The sequence below is a fragment of the Danio aesculapii genome, chromosome 4, assembly GCF_903798145.1.
Source record: "Danio aesculapii chromosome 4, fDanAes4.1, whole genome shotgun sequence".
NCBI classification, from domain to species: Eukaryota; Metazoa; Chordata; class Actinopteri; order Cypriniformes; family Danionidae; genus Danio; species Danio aesculapii.
The window spans coordinates 19,965,889-19,979,915 of record NC_079438.1 but is presented as its reverse complement, the minus strand read 5'-3'; the positions used below and the strand labels follow the sequence as shown (position 1 = coordinate 19,979,915).

Genomic DNA, 14,027 nt, shown 5'->3' with positions numbered 1-14,027 from the left:
CCTTCCCTGGTGGTCTACCGAAGGCTTACGAGAGCTTTCCACAAGCCCACCCTCTTAAGGTTGCTGTCTGCTTAGTTTGTCATCGTTAGCTTGTTGCTTGTAATAAGGACAACACTCTGTCAACACGGAGTTCATTCAACACATGCTGTGCTTTGTTATTATGGCAAGTTGTGGTGTCGATAGTATGCTCTCACAGAGCATGTGACAGTCCCTCCCTAGAAGAACTGTGATCCAGGGTCTGAGACTTTCTCCTCGCCAGGAGGAGGTTACAAGCATTAGATTTATTTTTGACAGAGCAGCTGCAGCATACTTGCGTGGAGGCCCACAGTTAGGCTTGAGGGCAAAATTCTGCCAGCCTTCCCTGGTGGTCTACCGAAGGCTTACGAGAGTTTTCCACAAGCCCACCCTCTTAAGGTTGCTGTCTGCTTAGTTTGTCATCGTTAGCTTGTTGCTTGTAATAAGGACACGGCTCTGTCAACACGGAGTTCATTCAACACATGCTGTGCTTTGTTATTATGGCAAGCTGTGGTGTCGATAGGATGCTCTCACAGAGCAAGTGACAGTCCCTCCCTAGAAGAACTGTGATCCAGGGTCTGAGACTTTCTCCTCGCCAGGAGGAGGTTACAAGCATTAGATTTATTTTTGACAGAGCAGCTGCAGCATACTTGCGTGGAGGCCCACAGTTAGGCTTGAGGGCAAAATTCTGCCATCCTTCCCTGGTGGTCCAGTGGTTAGGATTCGGCGCTCTCACCGCCGCAGTCCGGGTTCGATTCCCGGTCAGGGAACTTCCTTTTCACCTCTATGGTGAACTTTGAGCTCTAGCGACAAAGATATTTTCAAACTGCACAGGTATGAAAGCAGCTCTGAGCGCAAAAGATCTCCTTCGAGCCGGAGTCGAACCAGCGACCTAAGGATTGCCAACAACCTACCTACAGTCCTCCGCTCTACCGACTGAGCTATCGAAGGCTTATAAGATCTTTCCACAAGCCCACCCTCTTAAGGTTGCTGCAGTCCGACTGCTGGCCAAAAAGGGCAGAAGCAAAAACGCTCAAGCCTTCCTATACCGGGAGTCCAAGCCGGGCCGCTGGGTGAAAACCAGGAATCCTGACCGCTAGACCATATGGGAGATATCACTTGTGAGGGCCAGTCTGCACAAACTTCAGTTCTTTCTGATCTCATATAGTCTCGGTTTCCGTGAGCTAGAATCTTCTCATCCATAGTCATAAGCGTTATCCTTTGTGCCACTGGCACTCTGTTCAGCACCTTGTTAGAACATTGTTTGAAACAAGGACAAGGCTCTGTCAACCTGGAGTTCTGTCACCACACAGTCTGCTTTGTTTTTATGGCAAGAGGCTGTGTGGATGGGATGCTCTTACAGGATTCCTGACAGTCCCTCCATAGAAGACCTGAGATCCAGGGTCGGAGACTCTCTCCTCTCCAAGAGGAGGTTAAAAGCCATAGTTTATTTTATGCATGTTTTATCAGAGCACTAAGGTATTGCTGCAGCTCAGAGACTTACAAGAGGAAGAGATTACGCTGCAAGTTGGCTGCGTGACTTCAAAGTGGTAGGGACTTTTGCAAAAAGTTGGCTGGGTTTACGGTTGGTGTAGCTGTAGTAGACGTTAAGAAAAATCAGCAGTTGGGACAGCCTTTGAATCCAGGGGAGCACCCCACGGGCTCTGTGCTGGTGGACCCAGAAACTCGATTCACTTCAGAGTGGATTTGAACAGCTCCAGCGGGGGGGAAGGCGACCGCAGTGCACTGACTGACAGCAAAGCAAAAAGACCAAAGCGAGCCAGCCAGGAGTCGAACCTAGAATCTTCTGATCCGTAGTCAGACGCGTTATCCATTGCGCCACTGGCCCTCTCAGCTTAGTTTGTCATCGTTACCTTGTTGCTTGTAATAAGGACACGGCTCTGTCAACACGGAGTTCATTCAACACATGCTGTGCTTTGTTATTATGGCAAGTTGTGGTGTCGATAGGATGCTCTCACAGAGCATGTGACAGTCCCTCCCTAGAAGAACTGTGATCCAGGGTCTGAGACTTTCTCCTCGCCAGGAGGAGGTTAAAAGCATTAGATTTATTTTTAACAGAGCAGCTGCAGCATACTTGCGTGGAGGCCCACAGTTAGGCTTGAGGGCAAAACTCTGCCAGCCTTCCCTGGTGGTCTACCGAAGGCTTACGAGAGCTTTCCACAAGCCCACCCTCTTAAGGTTGCTGTCTGCTTAGTTTGTCATCGTTAGCTTGTTGCTTGTAATAAGGACACGGCTCTGTCAACACGGAGTTCATTCAACACATGCTGTGCTTTGTTATTATGGCAAGTTGTGGTGTCGATAGTATGCTCTCACAGAACATGTGACAGTCCCTCCCTAGAAGAACTGTGATCCAGGGTCTGAGACTTTGTCCTCGCCAGGAGGAGGTTACAAGCATTAGATTTATTTTTGACAGAGCAGCTGCAGCATACTTGCGTGGAGGCCCACAGTTAGGCTTGAGGGCAAAATTCTGCCAGCCTTCCCTGTGTTTGAAACAAGGACAAGGCTCTGTCAACGTGGAGTTCCGTCACCACACAGTCTGCTTTGTTTTTATGGCAAGAGGTTGTGTGGATGGGATGCTCTTACAGGATTCCTGACAGTCCCTCCATAGAAGACCTGAGATCCAGGGTCGGAGACTCTCTCCTCTCCAAGAGGAGGTTAAAAGCCATAGTTTATTTTATGCATGTTTTATCAGAGCACTTAGGTATTGCTGCAGCTCAGAGACTTACAAGAGGAAGAGATTACGCTGCAAGTTGGCTGGGTGACTTCAAAGTGGTAGGGACTTTTGCAAAAAGTTGGCTGGGTTTACGGTTGGCGAAGCTGTAGTAGACGTTAAGAAAAATCAGCAGTTGGGACAGCCTTTGAAACCAGGGGAGCACCCTACGGGCTCTGTGCTGGCGGCCCCAGAAACTCGATTCACTCCAGAGTGGAACTGAACAGCTCCAGCGGGGGGAAAGGCGACCGCAGTGCACTGACTGACAGCAAAGCAAAAAGACCAAAGCGAGCCAGCCAGGAGTCGAACCTAGAATCTTCTGATCCGTAGTCAGACGCATTATCCATTGCGCCACTGGCCCTCTCAGCTTAGTTTGTCATCGTTAGCTTGTTGCTTGTAATAAGGACACGGCTCTGTCAACACGGAGTTCATTCAACACATGCTGTGCTTTGTTATTATGGCAAGTTGTGGTGTCGATGGCATGCTCTCACAGAGCATGTGACAGTCCCTCCCTAGAAGAACTGTGATCCAGGGTCTGAGACTTTCTCCTCGCCAGGAGGAGGTTAGAAGCATTAGATTTATTTTTAACAGAGCAGCTGCAGCATACTTGCGTGGAGGCCCACAGTTAGGCTTGAGGGCAAAATTCTGCCAGCCTTCCCTGGTGGTCTACCGAAGGCTTACGAGAGCTTTCCACAAGCCCACTCTCTTAAGGTTGCTGTCTGCTTAGTTTGTCATCGTTAGCTTGTTGCTTGTAATGAGGACACGGCTCTGTCAACACGGAGTTCATTCAACACATGCTGTGCTTTGTTATTATGGCAAGTTGTGGTGTCGATAGGATGCTCTCACAGAGCATGTGACAGTCCCTCCCTAGAAGAACTGTGATCCAGGGTCTGAGACTTTCTCCTCGCCAGGAGGAGGTTAAAAGCATTAGATTTATTTTTAACAGAGCAGCTGCAGCATACTTGCGTGGAGGCCCACAGTTAGGCTTGAGGGCAAAACTCTGCCAGCCTTCCCTGGTGGTCTACCGAAGGCTTACGAGAGCTTTCCACAAGCCCACCCTCTTAAGGTTGCTGTCTGCTTAGTTTGTCATCGTTAGCTTGTTGCTTGTAATAAGGACACGGCTCTGTCAACACGGAGTTCATTCAACACATGCTGTGCTTTGTTATTATGGCAAGTTGTGGTGTCGATAGTATGCTCTCACAGAGCATGTGACAGTCCCTCCCTAGAAGAACTGTGATCCAGGGTCTGAGACTTTCTCCTCGCCAGGAGGAGGTTACAAGCATTAGATTTATTTTTGACAGAGCAGCTGCAGCATACTTGCGTGGAGGCCCACAGTTAGGCTTGAGGGCAAAATTCTGCCAGCCTACCCTGGTGGTCTACCGAAGGCTTACGAGAGCTTTCCACAAGCCCACCCTCTTAAGGTTGCTGTCTGCTTAGTTTGTCATCGTTAGCTTGTTGCTTGTAATAAGGACACGGCTCTGTCAACACGGAGTTCATTCAACACATGCTGTGCTTTGTTATTATGGCAAGTTGTGGTGTCGATAGGATGCTCTCACAGAGCATGTGACAGTCCCTCCCTAGAAGAACTGTGATCCAGGGTCTGAGACTTTCTCCTCGCCAGGAGGAGGTTAAAAGCATTAGATTTATTTTTAACAGAGCAGCTGCAGCATACTTGCGTGGAGGCCCACAGTTAGGCTTGAGGGCAAAACTCTGCCAGCCTTCCCTGGTGGTCTACCGAAGGCTTACGAGAGCTTTCCACAAGCCCACCCTCTTAAGGTTGCTGTCTGCTTAGTTTGTCATTGTTAGCTTGTTGCTTGTAATAAGGACACGGCTCTGTCAACACGGAGTTCATTCAACACATGCTGTGCTTTGTTATTATGGCAAGTTGTGGTGACGATAGTATGCTCTCACAGAGCATGTGACAGTCCCTCCCTAGAAGAACTGTGATCCAGGGTCTGAGACTTTCTCCTCGCCAGGAGGAGGTTACAAGCATTAGATTTATTTTTGACAGAGCAGCTGCAGCATACTTGCGTGGAGGCCCACAGTTAGGCTTGAGGGCAAAATTCTGCCAGCCTTCCCTGTTGGTCTACCGAAGGCTTACGAGAGCTTTCCACAAGCCCACCCTCTTAAGGTTGCTGTCTGCTTAGTTTGTCATCGTTAGCTTGTTGCTTGTAATAAGGACACGGCTCTGTCAACACGGAGTTCATTCAACACATGCTGTGCTTTGTTATTATGGCAAGTTGTGGTGTCGATAGGATGCTCTCACAGAGCATGTGACAGTCCCTCCCTAGAAGAACTGTGATCCAGGGTCTGAGACTTTCTCCTTGCCAGGAGGAGGTTAAAAGCATTAGATTTATTTTTAACAGAGCAGCTGCAGCATACTTGCGTGGAGGCCCACAGTTAGGCTTGAGGGCAAAACTCTGCCAGCCTTCCCTGGTGGTCTACCGAAGGCTTACGAGAGCTTTCCACAAGCCCACCCTCTTAAGGTTGCTGTCTGCTTAGTTTGTCATCGTTAGCTTGTTGCTTGTAATAAGGACACGGCTCTGTCAACACGGAGTTCATTCAACACATGCTGTGCTTTGTTATTATGGCAAGTTGTGGTGTCGATAGTATGCTCTCACAGAGCATGTGACAGTCCCTCCCTAGAAGAACTGTGATCCAGGGTCTGAGACTTTCTCCTCGCCAGGAGGAGGTTACAAGCATTAGATTTATTTTTGACAGAGCAGCTGCAGCATACTTGCGTGGAGGCCCACAGTTAGGCTTGAGGGCAAAACTCTGCCATCCTTCCCTGGTGGTCTAGTGGTTAGGATTCGGCGCTCTCACCGCCGCGGCCTGGGTTCGATTCCCGGTCAGGGAACTTCCTTTTGACCTCTATGGGGAACTTTGAGCTCTAGCGACAAAGATATTTTCAAACTGCACAGGTATGAAAGCAGCTCTGAGCGCAAAACATCTCCTTCGAGCCGGAGTCGAACCAGCAACCTAAGGATTGCCAACAACCCACCTACAGTCCTCCGCTCTACCAACTGAGCTATCGAAGGCTTATGAGATCTTTCCACAAGCCCACCCTCTTAAGGTTGCTGCAGTCCGACTGCTGGCCAAAAAGGGCAGAAGCAAAAACGCTCAAGCCTTCCTATACCGGGAGTCCAAGCCGGGCCGCTGGGTGAAAACCAGGAATCCTGACCGCTAGACCATATGGGAGATATCACTTGTGAGGGCCAGTCTGCACAAACTTCAGTTCTTTCTGATCTCATATAGTCTCGGTTTCCGTGAGCTAGAATCTTCTCATCCATAGTCATAAGCGTTATCCTTTGTGCCACTGGCACTGTGTTCAGCACCTTGTTAGAACATTGTTTGAAACAAGGACAAGGCTCTGTCAACCTGGAGTTCCGTCACCACACAGTCTGCTTTGTTTTTATGGCAAGAGTCTGTGTGGATGGGATGCTCTTACAGGATTCCTGACAGTCCCTCCATAGAAGACCTGAGATCCAGGGTCGGAGACTCTCTCCTCTCCAAGAGGAGGTTAAAAGCCATAGTTTATTTTATGCATGTTTTATCAGAGCACTAAGGTATTGCTGCAGCTCAGAGACTTACAAGAGGAAAAGATTACGCTGCAAGTTGGCTGCGTGACTTCAAAGTGGTAGGGACTTTTGCAAAAAGTTGGCTGGGTTTACGGTTGGTGTAGCTGTAGTAGACGTTAAGAAAAATCAGCAGTTGGGACAGCCTTTGAAACCAGGGGAGCACCCCACGGGCTCTGTGCTGGTGGACCCAGAAACTCGATTCACTCCAGAGTGGAACTGAACAGCTCCAGCGGGGGGGAAGGCGACCGCAGTGCACTGACTGACAGCAAAGCAAAAAGACCAAAGCGAGCCAGCCAGGAGTCGAACCTAGAATCTTCTGATCCGTAGTCAGACGCGTTATCCATTGCGCCACTGGCCCTCTCAGCCTAGTTTGTCATCGTTAGCTTGTTGCTTGTAATAAGGACACGGCTCTGTCAACACGGAGTTCATTCAACACATGCTGTGCTTTGTTATTATGGCAAGTTGTGGTGTCGATAGGATGCTCTCACAGAGCATGTGACAGTCCCTCCCTAGAAGAACTGTGATCCAGGGTCTGAGACTTTCTCCTCGCCAGGAGGAGGTTAAAAGCATTAGATTTATTTTTAACAGAGCAGCTGCAGCATACTTGCGTGGAGGCCCACAGTTAGGCTTGAGGGCAAAACTCTGCCAGCCTTCCCTGGTGGTCTACCGAAGGCTTACGAGAGCTTTCCACAAGCCCACCCTCTTAAGGTTGCTGTCTGCTTAGTTTGTCATCGTTAGCTTGTTGCTTGTAATAAGGACACGGCTCTGTCAACACGGAGTTCATTCAACACATGCTGTGCTTTGTTATTATGGCAAGTTGTGGTGTCGATAGTATGCTCTTACAGAGCATGTGACAGTCCCTCCCTAGAAGAACTGTGATCCAGGGTCTGAGACTTTCTCCTCGCCAGGAGGAGGTTACAAGCATTAGATTTATTTTTGACAGAGCAACTGCAGCATACTTGCGTGGAGGCCCACAGTTAGGCTTGAGGGCAAAATTCTGCCAGCCTTCCCTGGTGGTCTACCGAAGGCTTACGAGAGCTTTCCACAAGCCCACCCTCTTAAGGTTGCTGTCTGCTTAGTTTGTCATCGTTAGCTTGTTGCTTGTAATAAGGACACGGCTCTGTCAACACGGAGTTCATTCAACACATGCTGTGCTTTGTTATTATGGCAAGTTGTGGTGTCGATAGGATGCTCTCACAGAGCATGTGACAGTCCCTCCCTAGAAGAACTGTGATCCAGGGTCTGAGACTTTCTCCTCGCCAGGAGGAGGTTAAAAGCATTAGATTTATTTTTAACAGAGCAGCTGCAGCATACTTGCGTGGAGGCCCACAGTTAGGCTTGAGGGCAAAACTCTGCCAGCCTTCCCTGGTGGTCTACCGAAGGCTTACGAGAGCTTTCCACAAGCCCACCCTCTTAAGGTTGCTGTCTGCTTAGTTTGTCATCGTTAGCTTGTTGCTTGTAATAAGGACACGGCTCTGTCAACACGGAGTTCATTCAACACATGCTGTGCTTTGTTATTATGGCAAGTTGTGGTGTCGATAGTATGCTCTCACAGAGCATGTGACAGTCCCTCCCTAGAAGAACTGTAATCCAGGGTCTGAGACTTTCTCCTCGCCAGGAGGAGGTTACAAGCATTAGATTTATTTTTGACAGAGCAGCTGCAGCATACTTGCGTGGAGGCCCACAGTTAGGCTTGAGGGCAAAATTCTGCCAGCCTTCCCTGTGTTTGAAACAAGGACAAGGCTTTGTCAACCTGGAGTTCCATCACCACACAGTCTGCTTTGTTTTTATGGCAAGAGGCTGTGTGGATGGGATGCTCTTACAGGATTCCTGACAGTCCCTCCATAGAAGACCTGAGATCCAGGGTCGGAGACTCTCTCTTCTCTTCAAGAGGAGGTTAAAAGCCATAGTTTATTTTATGCATGTTTTATCAGAGCACTTAGGTATTGCTGCAGCTCAGAGACTTACAAGAGGAAGAGATTACGCTGCAAGTTGGCTGGGTGACTTCAAAGTGGTAGGAACTTTTGCAAAAAGTTGGCTGGGTTTATGGTTGGTGTAGCTGTAGTAGACGTTAAGAAAAATCAGCAGTTGGGACAGCCTTTGAAACCAGGGGAGCACCCCACGGGCTCTGTGCTGGCGGCCCCAGAAACTCGATTCACTCCAGAGTGGCACTGAGCAGCTCCAGCGGGGGGGAAGGCGACCGCAGTGCACTGACTGACAGCAAAGCAAAAAGACCAAAGCGAGCCAGCCAGGAGTCGAACCAAGAATCTTCTGATCAGTAGTCAGACGCGTTATCCATTGCGTCACTGGCCCTCTCGGCTTAGTTTTTCATCGTTAGCTTGTTGCTTGTAATAAGGACACGGCTCTGTCAACACGGAGTTCATTCAACACATGCTGTGCTTTGTTATTATGGCAAGTTGTGCCATTTTTAACAGAGCAGCTGCAGCATACTTGCGTGGAGGCCCACAGTTAGGCTTGAGGGCAAAATTCTGCCATCCTTCCCTGGTGGTCTAGTGTTTAGGATTCAGCGCTCTCACCGCCGCGGCCTGGGTTCGATTCCCGGTCAGGGAACTTCCTTTTCACCTCTATGGGGAACTTTGAGCTCTAGCGACAAAGATATTTTCGAACTGCACAGGTATGAAAGCAGCTCTGAGCGCAAAAGATCTCCTTCGAGCCGGAGTCGAACCAGCGACCTAAGGATTGCCAACAACCCACCTACAGTCCTCCGCTCTACCAACTGAGCTATCGAAGGCTTATGAGAGCTTTCCACAAGCCCACCCTCTTAAGGTTGCTGCAGTCCGACTGCTGGCCAAAAAGGGCAGAAGCAAAAACGCTCAAGCCTTCCTATACCGGGAGTCCAAGCCGGGCCGCTGGGTGAAAACCAGGAATCCTGACCGCTAGACCATATGGGAGATTTCACTTGTGAGGGCCAGTCTGCACAAACTTCAGTTCTTTCTGATCTCATATAGTCTCATGGTTTCCGTAAGCTAGAATCTTCTCATCCATAGTCATAAGCGTTATCCTTTGTGCCACTGGCACTCTGTTCAGCACCTTGTTAGAACATTGTTTGAAATAAGGACAAGGTTCTGTCAACCTGGAGTTCCGTCACCACAAAGTCTGCTTTGTTTTTATGGCAAGAGGTTGTGTGGATGGGATGCTCTTACAGGATTCCTGACAGTCCCTCCATAGAAGACCTGAGATCCAAGGTCGGAGACCCGGTCAGGGAACTTCCTTTTCACCTCTATGGTGAGCTTTGAGCTCTAGCGACAAAGATATGTTCGAACTGCACAGGCATGAAAGCAGCTCTGAGCGCAATAGATTTGAAGGATGTTCCTGCAAAATGTAATGTCGTCTGTACCGAAAATAGCTGCAAATACATACTTATGTTCCATAGTCCATCCCCCATCTGGAAAGTGGCCAAATGCATGATGAGGTGTCCGAGTGGTTAAGGCGATGGACTGCTACTCCATTGTTCCCTGGATGCGTGGGTTTGAATCCAATCCTCGTTGTTTATTTAAGAGAGCCCGGTGCTTCCGGGAAGTTATCTTACTCACACCATCTTCGTGTTTCGAAACATGTTATGGCAAAATTGAAAGTCATCTTACCGAACATAATTGCAGAAACATCCATATACGAATATGTGACGCAGTCCAGCCTCCATCAAAGAAGTAGGCACATACGTGATGAGGTGGCCGAGTAGTTGAGGTGATGCACTTCTAATCTGTTGTGCACTGCATGTGTGGGTTTGAATCCCATCCTCGTCACTCATTTGCTCTGGTGTTTGAGAGAGCCCGGTGCCTCCGTGGAAGGTGTTACACATGTTTGTGTAAACTTGGTCTAAAGTTTTGTTTCCCCTTGTGTGGCAGAAAATAATTTGATGGAATTTGGGGAGCACTGTGTTTAAGTTTCAGTGATTAAAATCCCCCGCAACAACAAAAGCAGCCTCCGGGTGAGCAGTCTGTTGTTTGCTGATGGCTGCATGAAGTTCATTCATAGCGAGCTTGGCATCAGCGTCGGGAGGTATAAGCAGCAGTTATTATGGTGGAGGTGAACTCCCGTGGCAGATAAAACGGTCTACATTTAACCATTAGAAATTCCAGGTTAACAGAGCAATGTCTCCCAACGACGACAGAGTTTGTGCACCAAGCTTTGTTGATATAAATGCATAATCCTCCGCCTCTGGTCTTACCGGAGTCATCCGCCGTTCTGTCTGCTCGGAATGTTTGATGCTCCGTTAGTGATACAGCGTTGTCTGGTATCCTGCTGTTTAGTTATGTTTCTGTGAAAATCATGACATTACAGTTCCATAATCTTTTGCTGTGGTTGATGTGCAGTCGAATCTCATCCATTTTGTTCACTAGTGACCGTACATTGGCGAGAAAGATGCTGGGTAAAGAGAGCCGGTGTGGTGTTAGCTTTAGCTTAGCTCTTAGCCCGCCACGCTTCCCCCGTCTTTGTTTACATTCTCTGCGCCGCCTTCGAGCACTTCCGCCCGGCCGGGTAGGGCTCTCAGGCCCGGGTGTTCTGGCGATCTCAGGGATAAGTCGAAGATTGTTAATAAAACAGTCCGGAATGCACATACCAATATCCAAGATGTCCTGTCGGGTGTACGACGTAAAGGCACTGCTGTTCTGCACGAACAGACCCGAAATGAGCAGGAATAATACTGCAAAATTGCAGAAACTGGAGAGACACTGAGCCTCGCGAACTGAACGCGCCGCAGAATGTGCCACAGTCCAGCCTCCATCAGAAAAGTGAGAACATATGTGATAAGGTGGCCGAGTGGTTAAGGCAATGGACTGCTAATCGGGTGTCCTCTGCACGTGTGCGTTCCAATCCCATCCACGTTGCTCACATATTCTGGTATTTGAGAGAGCCTGGTGGTTCTGTGGAAGGTGTTTTACTCGCACCCTCTTAGCGTTTTGAAGGATGTTCCTGCAAAATGTAATGTCGTCTGTACCGAAAATAGCTGCAAATACATACCATAGTCCAGCCACCATCTGGAAAGTACCTAAATGCATGACAAGGTGGCCAAGTGGTTGAGGTGATGGACTGCTAATCTATTGTTCTCTGGATGCATGGGTTCAAATCCCATCCTCGTCGTTCATTTAAGAGAGCCCGGTGCTTTCGGGGAAGTTTTCTTGCTCACACCATCTTCGTGCTTCGAAACATGTTATGGCAAAATTGAAAGTCATCTAACCGAACATAATTGCAGAAACATACATATACAAATATGTGCCGCAGTCCAGCCTCCATCAAAGAAGTAGGCGCATACGTGATGAGGTGGCCGAGTAGTTAAGGTGATGCACTTACAATCCATTGTGCACTGCATGTGTGAATTTGAATCCCATCCTCGTCGCTCATTTGCTCTGGTGTTTGAGAGAGCCTGGTGCTTCCGTGGAAGGTGTTTTACTCGCACCCTCTTAGCGTTTTGAAGGATGTCATGGTAAAAATTAATCCAGCCTCCGGCAGGGATGGACCGCTAATCCACTGTGCTCTGCCTGTGTGGGGGGGTCGAATCCCATTCTCGTCGTTCAATTGCTTTAGATAGCCTGGTGCTTCCATGGAAGGTTTCTTACAAGCACTCTGCTTGCATTCTGAAGAATGTTATGGTACAGGTTAATCCAGCCTGCTGCAGGCTAAAATAATTACTTATACATTGTTTCATTTTTACTTAAAGAAAAGTATACACAACTTATGTGAATCTGGGAGAAGAGAATTGTGGGTAATCTGGTAAAGGGGGCGGAGTCACAACGCTGAACGGCAGAGAAAAGGGTTGAGATTGGGATGTATTTATTGGGCTGTACAGGGATTGGGGTAAGGTAATGAAGAATGCAAGGGCACTGAAACCATATTTTGACAGAAATCCAAGGTCAGCTATGCTGCCGTTTTTAGACTCAGGCATTCTGTCTAGTTTCTCTCCAACAAAACCAGAAGAAACATGTTGCAGTTAATGTTGAACAATAAAGCCTGGTTTATACTTCTGTGTCAAGTGATCAGCGTGATCCACAGCGCAAGCCTTGCGTGTAGCCGTGCACTTATACTTCTGCGCACTGTTTCTGTTGCTCTGCAATACACTTCCGAAACGCTAGCTGGCAGTAGGTGTTTATGTTTCTCTGTATTGAGTTTCTTCGCTGGTGTTTTGTTTTTTTCTGAACGCTTCCTTAATGTGCAAGTGGCTCAAATTCGCTCATTTTGAGGCAGGAACCAGTGGACGTGCAACAACTTTAATTAAAAGGTAAACACAAAGCAACAGTCTCCATCCGGAGCTCCTCCATGGGACTCCACACTTGTAAACACCCGCTGCTTCACGCTCGTGTGGCTCTCACCTCCGCCCACACTCGTCAGCGCTACCAAGTCGACCAATCTCAGAGCTACGCGTACGCATTACATTTTTTGAGAGGTGCGCGTCAATGTCGCTGACAGCCACAGCGAGGTGCTATGCAACCACGTGTAGGCTGCGCCGTGGCATACGCGTGAGCTTGACGCCGAGGTATAAATCAGCCTTAACTCTGGGGCACTAATCAGAGCTACTGATAAAGCTCCTTATGACAACCTTTATCTTCTTTTCTGTAAGAACATCCATTCGAGTCCCAAAAGTTAATCCTTTCTCTAGCACAATGCTGTGCTTACACGTGACGAGGTGGCCGAGTGCTTAGGTTAGTATGTTGTACTCTGCAAGTTCTGGTTTAAATCCCATCCTCATGATTTCACTGTTTTGAGAGAGGCAACTGCTTCTGTCTAAGGTTTCCTACTTGCACCTCTCAGCGTCTTAAAGGATGTTTATGGCAAAATTGTATGTAATATTTAGCGAAAACAGCTGCAAAAACATACGTATATGCCATAGTCCAGCCTCCATTAGAAGAGCACCTATGTGCGCAGCGAGGTGGCTGAGTGGTTAAGGCGATGGACTGCTAATCCGTTGTGCTTTGCATGTGTGAGTCGAATTCCAGCCTGGTCGTTCGTTTAAGAGAGCCCGGTGTTTACGTGGAAGGTAATCTTCGTGCTTTGAAGCATGTTATGGCAAAATTGAGTGTGATCTTACCGAAAATAGTTGCAAAAACATACACGTACACATATGTGCCACAGTCCAGCTTCCATCAGTAAAGTGGAAACGTATGTGACGAGGTGGCCGAGTGGTTAAGGCGATGGACTGCTAATCCATTGTGCTCTGCACGCATGGGTTCGAATCCCATCCTCGTCGCTCAAATGCTCTGGTTTTTGAGAGAGCCCGGTGCTTCCGTGGAAGGTGTTTTACTCGCACCCTCTTAGCGTTTTGAAGGATGTTATGGTAAAAGTTAATCCAGCCTCTGGCAGGGATGGACCGCTAATCCATTGTGCTCCGCCTGTGTAAGTTCAAATCCCATTCTTGTCGTTCAATTGCTTTAGTGTTTTAGAGAGCCTGGTGCATCCATGGAAGGTTTCTTACACGCACTCTGCTTGCATTCTGAAGAATGTTATGGTACAGGTTAATCCAGCCTGCTGCATGTTTAGGAGCTACACGAAAGTTGCAACATGTTAAAGAAACAGAAGCACAGCTATCTTTTCAACAGAACATTAAGCCTACTAAGAGGCTGACAAAAATTGCCAGAGCTGACTGTATTTCAAGTCATCTCAGCGAGGTATTGGGTAAAGTTTTCAACCAGCAATGATCACGCCTCGGATAGACCTCATAGGCTACGATATTGCCTCTGCGAAAGTAT

The 14,027-nt window shown here is 48.3% G+C and overlaps 10 non-coding genes across 10 annotated transcripts; 3 read left to right on the top strand and 7 right to left on the bottom strand.

Annotated features, from left to right (window-relative positions):
• The first annotated feature begins 713 nt into the window (after positions 1-713).
• trnae-cuc (transfer RNA glutamic acid (anticodon CUC)) lies at positions 714-785 on the top strand. Its single transcript has one exon. It is a non-coding gene; the product is annotated as a tRNA-Glu (tRNA).
• A 94-nt stretch (positions 786-879) lies between these two features.
• trnay-gua (transfer RNA tyrosine (anticodon GUA)) lies at positions 880-966 on the bottom strand. Its single transcript is given in 2 exon segments — positions 880-915; positions 930-966. It is a non-coding gene; the product is annotated as a tRNA-Tyr (tRNA).
• An 825-nt stretch (positions 967-1,791) lies between these two features.
• trnar-acg (transfer RNA arginine (anticodon ACG)) lies at positions 1,792-1,864 on the bottom strand. The gene has a single exon. It is a non-coding gene; the product is annotated as a tRNA-Arg (tRNA).
• A 1,170-nt stretch (positions 1,865-3,034) lies between these two features.
• On the bottom strand, positions 3,035-3,107 carry trnar-acg (transfer RNA arginine (anticodon ACG)). Its single transcript has one exon. It is a non-coding gene; the product is annotated as a tRNA-Arg (tRNA).
• A 2,424-nt stretch (positions 3,108-5,531) lies between these two features.
• On the top strand, positions 5,532-5,603 carry trnae-cuc (transfer RNA glutamic acid (anticodon CUC)). Its single transcript has one exon. It is a non-coding gene; the product is annotated as a tRNA-Glu (tRNA).
• Positions 5,604-5,697: 94 nt separating this feature from the next.
• On the bottom strand, positions 5,698-5,784 carry trnay-gua (transfer RNA tyrosine (anticodon GUA)). Its single transcript is given in 2 exon segments — positions 5,698-5,733; positions 5,748-5,784. It is a non-coding gene; the product is annotated as a tRNA-Tyr (tRNA).
• An 825-nt stretch (positions 5,785-6,609) lies between these two features.
• trnar-acg (transfer RNA arginine (anticodon ACG)) lies at positions 6,610-6,682 on the bottom strand. The gene has a single exon. It is a non-coding gene; the product is annotated as a tRNA-Arg (tRNA).
• A 2,307-nt stretch (positions 6,683-8,989) lies between these two features.
• On the bottom strand, positions 8,990-9,076 carry trnay-gua (transfer RNA tyrosine (anticodon GUA)). Its single transcript is given in 2 exon segments — positions 8,990-9,025; positions 9,040-9,076. It is a non-coding gene; the product is annotated as a tRNA-Tyr (tRNA).
• A 4,370-nt stretch (positions 9,077-13,446) lies between these two features.
• trnas-gcu (transfer RNA serine (anticodon GCU)) lies at positions 13,447-13,528 on the top strand. Its single transcript has one exon. It is a non-coding gene; the product is annotated as a tRNA-Ser (tRNA).
• Positions 13,529-13,886: 358 nt separating this feature from the next.
• On the bottom strand, positions 13,887-14,027 carry LOC130224157 (U4 spliceosomal RNA). Its single transcript, XR_008837230.1, has one exon. It is a non-coding gene; the product is annotated as a U4 spliceosomal RNA (small nuclear RNA).